At 34.2% G+C, this 6,220-nt stretch overlaps 1 long non-coding RNA gene across 1 annotated transcript; it reads left to right on the top strand.

Moving 5' to 3' along the window:
• Nucleotides 1–280: 280 nt before the first annotated feature.
• Nucleotides 281–1,829, top strand: LOC128286547 (uncharacterized). Its single transcript, XR_008277152.1, has 3 exons — nt 281–353; nt 468–511; nt 1,782–1,829. It is a non-coding gene; the product is annotated as an uncharacterized LOC128286547 (long non-coding RNA).
• The last annotated feature ends 4,391 nt before the right edge of the window (nt 1,830–6,220 follow it).

Raw genomic sequence — 6,220 nt, forward strand, 5'->3', positions numbered from 1 at the left:
TAGCTTAGATTAATATTTGCTTGAAAAGTCAAAGCTTCATATTTTAGTGATTTGGGAATTAATATTTAGATCTATTTTCACGCGTTTAAGTTGGATTCACAACGGATATGGGGTAGGAAGGTATTTGGAACGTTCTTCAATGAGTAGATCTCTTGGTAAGTATTGAACCTTCTTTCCATTTGTATCTTGTGGTTTAAGAAAAGCTGAAAACCCCTCTGTCGACTAAGGCTAAAAGGGTTTTTGGTGTTATTTGGTTTGTTGGTGCTAGTGAGGATTAAAGGCTACCGATCGAGGAGTGTGTGAAAAGCTTGGATCATCGGAGTGACTAAATCTAGTCATCAACTTCGGTAAAGGTATGAACCCAAGCGCCATTGGGGATGGTGGCCGAATGTGTAAGTGATGATAATAGGTAGTTTTCGATTTGGTTTAATATTAACATGGTCTAATCTATAAGTGGTTGATTATAGGAGAAATCGCATAGGAGATCTCGTCAAGGAATATCGCAAATCAGGTGTGTAACGAACCCTTTTTCATAGCTTAAAGCGATAAATGCTGAAAAGCCAAAATGCCAAAACTCTAGCATTTCGAGGACTTGTGAGCAAGCGAACGCTCATTAGTCAGTTAGATTCGTTGAGATGATGATCGGGAAGGTTGGAAAAGGTAAGAGCGTGATTCTTGGCATTCACGGTAAGTTGGGCCTCGAAGGGCTGAAACAGGGCCCGATGGGCATTTGGGCCCATTTGAGTAAAATTGGTAGAATATGGAAACTTGTTAAATTGCGCATAGAGACTGATAAAACCATTATGGAATATAGGCTGAATAGGACTAGATGACAAAATCGGCTAAGTAGAGCCATTAGGGGTTTTAGGCCCAATAACTCAATTTCGCTAAAAAATGGGCCAGAATCACTGTTTGCACCCATGAATTGTTAGTAACCGTTAATGAACATGGGAACCCTAATTTTTGGTAAAATTACAAGATTACCCTTATAACATGAAAATGACCATTTTGCCCCTAGGTAAAAATGACCATTATACCCCTAGGGTTTATGTATGATCTTAATGCATGGGATTTTGATAAACATGATATGTATGATATGCACATGACATGTATGATATGCACATGATATGTATGATATGCACATGAGATGTTCATAAATGCATTGGGTTGGGAATTTATATGGATGGAGGAAGTGCAAAAGGGCTTATGCCCCAGTTATTAAAGGGCTTATGCCCCAGTTATCAAAAGGGCTTATGCCCCAGTTATCAAAAGGGCTTATGCCCCAGTTATTAAAGGGCTTATGCCCCAGTTATTAAAGGGCTTATGCCCCAGTTATTAAAAGGGCTTTTGCCCCAGTTATTAAAAGAGGCTAGGCCTCCAGTTATATGATAAAGCAGCTATGCTGCCAGTGGAGAGTTATGGCGGGGTGGGTCGAGTTAATCCCCACATGGTGTGTTGGTTGGTACGGGTGGAGAGTAGCGGATGGTGGGTTGAGTAGTCTCCCCAAATGGGTTGCATTCTTTCATTTGACATTACATGTGTTATAAAAATGGGCCTATGGGCCATACCGTTTACAATAAAGGTTTCGGCCCAGTAATATGAAACTTGAAAAGGCTTCGGCCCAGTGTTATGAAATATGAAATATGAAAAGGGCTATGGCCCAGTATATGTTTGAGATTGGATTTGGGCTTAGACCCAACAAGCAGTTATTGTTTTGGGCTCTGAAAGGGGCTTGTTGCACACTGAGTTTCCAAACTCACCCCCTTTCCTTAACCTTGCAGGTGAGCCTTGATGTGGGGACTTGGGCCGGAGGGGATTTAGAGTGGCCACGGTGATCGTCTTTGGGCTTTTAAATAAGCGTTGGTTTTTATTAAATTTCCTTTATAATTTATTTTTGGTTTGTAATAAGGCCATTTTTAACTTTTCTTTCATTTCTTTTCGGGATTATTTTATTTTCAATAACTTTAAAATTGGTTGATAATTATTCAAAATGGGCTAGCCTTAGAACGTGATTTTAAAACAATATTTGATTTCAAAATATCACAACACCACGATTAATCGATTTATCAAAGACGTCCACTTAAACAAACTTAAACTCGATATAACAAAGTGTGGCTATGGTTGTGGGCATGTCTAGGATTGGATCCAATCAAAGAGCTTGGTACTTAAGTAGCCTTCATGGCTCACCTCCTCTGTCTCGGATACCTACCTGGTGCCCAGCTTCCATACACTTTGTTAACTCAACAAAATATATGGTTTTAAAACACTAAAACGGAACGTGGGTTTTCAACTCCAATGTGGCACGTCAGATTCGGCCATAACGTCTGGGCCGGGTTTGGGGTGTTACAAAAAGGAAATTATTTGAGCATGAAATTAATCATACTCAAGTGGGATTTGAAAGTGGATTTGAATGAAATAGTGATAGGTGAAAAGGAGAGAAGGCTTACAAAGCAGTTAAACCAAAAATAAGAAAAGTAAATAAAATGGCAGAATGGTTTGCCAAATACTACAGGCGTATAGAACAAGATGAGAGAAAACAAATTAAATTTTCTTCAATCTCGAATGTATTTTCCAAAGCCACCATATAAGATATTTATATACATTCCATATGCTAATTTTAGCTTGCTTCATATAATAACCAACCACATAAAATCATATTTTACATAAGATTTTATATAAGATTTTTTTTTTCTAAATCTAGCTTTTACAAAGTCCACCAGAAAATCTAATCACCCATTAATTTCTCAAAATTTTCAATTCTGCCCCCTTTTATTGCTTGTGCTCCAATTTAGCTTGATTTGCTTGCTAACTCAAATTTTGATGCTCCAACTGCGAACCTGATAAAATTAACCAAAAATTACAGGCTCAATAGCAAAAATTACCGAAATTGGGTGCGCTAAACATACAAATTTAACTTTTTATCAATTCCCCCACCTAGCCGATGCTTGTCCTCAAGCATGATATGTATTCCTATACTAGAAATCATTCGATAGTTCTTTTTGAAATCAAATCTCCTTCCTCAGCCAAGCGTAATCCAAACAACTAGTTGAATAAAAAATAAGTAATTGTTAGGTTTAACTAATAAGCATTTTATAAAATTTCTAACACAATGCAAATTTCAACTACTTCAATAAATTTAGGCTTTATCAAACTTGTGAGGCAATCGTACTCAATGAATTTTTCCACAAGTTTGAGACATAGTCATATCTTTTTATGCAAAGTGAGATGACAGTCCGAGCACCTCACCTCAATTACTCAATTTGACATGTCCCTAATTAGTTTATTTCTCCTTTCTCAAGGCAACTTGATTAGCAGAGTGTTACAAGTTTTAGTTCGTCACTAAAATCTTTTTACGCAAAATGAGATGACAACCCAAGCACCTCATCCCAATTACTCAAATTGGTTACATTTCTGAAATATTCACTCATAACTAAGCCATTAACTAATTTTTGTTCTTCTTTTTCTTAAATGAGACTGAGCACTTTTATTAGGCAGGTTTAAAGAGCCAACAATTTTTATGAAATATTGACTTATCCATAACATTTTCAAGTCAACAAAATACTTTATTGATCAAAGTAAGCAATAGTTATTCATGAATCACTCTATTATTTAAATAAAATAAGAATAGGAATTGGACGTTCATTTTCAAAACGAATCAAGAAATAATCTTAGTATACGAATTAACAGATGCAAAGAAGAAATAGCATGGCATGTTTTACGAATCCCCCTACTTAGCCCACATTGCCCTCAATGTGCAAGTTTAAAAGAATGAGAAAGAGAAGGGTCAAGTGTACTCCTTGTGTATGTTTAATTTGGTAAACGGTGGTGGAAATGACAGCTTTGCAATATAGCGAGGATATTTGAGATTTGATCCTCCATCATTATTCTTAAAAAGCAACACACTAGAATGGATTAAATAATAATCTTATTATTTTTATTTTTGACATAAACTAAATCGAATTCAAAATTAAATAAATTAAAATAAATATTTATGGGTTGCCTTCCAAAAAGTGCTTTTGGTTGAAGTTGTTAGCTTGACGGTCTGAGTGTTATTCGTCTGGCTCGTTGAGAATTAATTCTTTCACCATGTGTAGTTGGAAGTTCTCATAAAAAGGTTTCAACCTTTGCCCATTAACCTTGAAGATCTTTTCGGATTCCTCCATCATCAGTGGATTGAGGCGTATTTGAGCTTCTCCATTCGGGTTTTAATTTTCCTCTATCGAAATCCTTAAATGTTCTTGTAACACCCCTGACACGTATCCGTCGCTGAAATAGGGTTACGAGGCATTATTAAACGAAAGCACAGTTCTGAATATTTTCATATTAATTCAAGTCATAATCATCTATATTTAACAACCGTATTCCAAATGTGAATCATACGTTCAATGCAGTTCAAGATATACATCACATCAATGCTTATGACTTAATCCAATATCTAATCATAAATTTACTATCATTCACCTAATAGCTTAAATAAAACATAATCCAATATATACATATATATAAATATTTAAAATCATTTAATTCATATACAAAATATATATAACATATCAATAAATTCATTATTGAATATTAAACCTATATTTTTATGATTAATTAAGTCATGCATATACACAACTTATATATCAATTGGACTAAATTTCATTACTAACACTTTCATTCATATATATGGCATTAGTGTGTTAACTTATGTGAGATTTATATGTCGCATATTAACACAATTTAATAACAAGCATTCGGTTATAAATACCCATTTCAATTCTATGTCTACTTGGATAACTCAATTCATTTATACATATTTAATAACTTATAAATATCTAACGAATTTATATTGCCATGCACATATATATATCAACCATATTATAAGCACATATATTTATACATGTAAAACATTTTAAAACCCAACTAACATAACATAACCGTTTACCAAGTACACATATGTCCTTTATCATTAACCCAAATGCTTATATAAATCTAAATCCCAATGTGTCTTACTTACCAAAATCGCAATTCAAATGTCATTCATATCATTAATATAGTCCATCAATGATCACCCTATTTAAACCATGCACATGTCTTGATTTTTACCTAACAACACATAACCTGTCTTAACTTAATTAACATCCATTTATACAAATGGCCAAAACACATAGCATTTTCACAAACATCATATATTTAGCTACTCTTTCAATATAAGCTCAAACTAAGACCGAACACACATATATATAGATGTATATGGCATAGCCGATTCCTTCATGCCATATCCGAGTTCAACAACCAACCTCAAAATCATAATCATATAACAAAATTTATAATCAACTATGACATAGGGCATGATAACCAAAATAAACTTAAACCAAGATTTCATCGATACCGAACTCAAGCATAGAAATAAAGCCATTTTCGCATGGCCTATACACATTCATATTCCAAAATAAGCCAACTCTAAGCTAGCCTATACATGCCATACTTCAAGTTCAACTATTTAAATATTGAAGCTGTGGATAGTGTGAAAGACTTTGCTGACAATCCCCAAGCTCGTAACTTGAATCCAAAATCTATAAAAAAGAAGCAATTATACACACAATAAGCTATTTTAGCCTAGTAAGTCATAAGCTATTAAACAACTCAATAATATTATGTATTCAACTAAACTAAACCAAATTATACCATCGTTACCACACTTAATCACAAATATATGAATTTCATTATTGATATATTTTCATACATAAAAATCACCTTAGCCGAATATCCATATGGTCAAATTAACATTTTAACATTCAATCCTCCAATCCAATAATCATTGTAAAAACTTAATCCACATACTCCCAATTCATAAGCTTATATATCATAATATAACTTTATATGCCTATACTTGATTTGTGACCGAATATACATGGTCTAACATATGCACATAGTTAGGAGTCATTTCTTTGATACTCAATTTATTTAGTCACAAGGCCAAACACACATATCAATCTCACATTTATTCAACATTAGCATAACACATGGCTTGTAGCAAATATCAAGTTATATACTTACCTTTTTACTAGTAGCCAACAAGCTAACTCATACCTGGCCATTTAGCTTGTTTTACACATCTGTACACGATTTACCTTTGCCCGATGAACCATTCGGAATTGGACAGGACACTCAAATAATCACACAAGTCGTATAATGCCAACGTCCCAGACGTGGTCTTACATGTAGTCACATATCG

This window comes from Gossypium arboreum, chromosome 13, assembly GCF_025698485.1.
Source record: "Gossypium arboreum isolate Shixiya-1 chromosome 13, ASM2569848v2, whole genome shotgun sequence".
NCBI classification, from domain to species: domain Eukaryota; kingdom Viridiplantae; phylum Streptophyta; class Magnoliopsida; order Malvales; family Malvaceae; genus Gossypium; species Gossypium arboreum.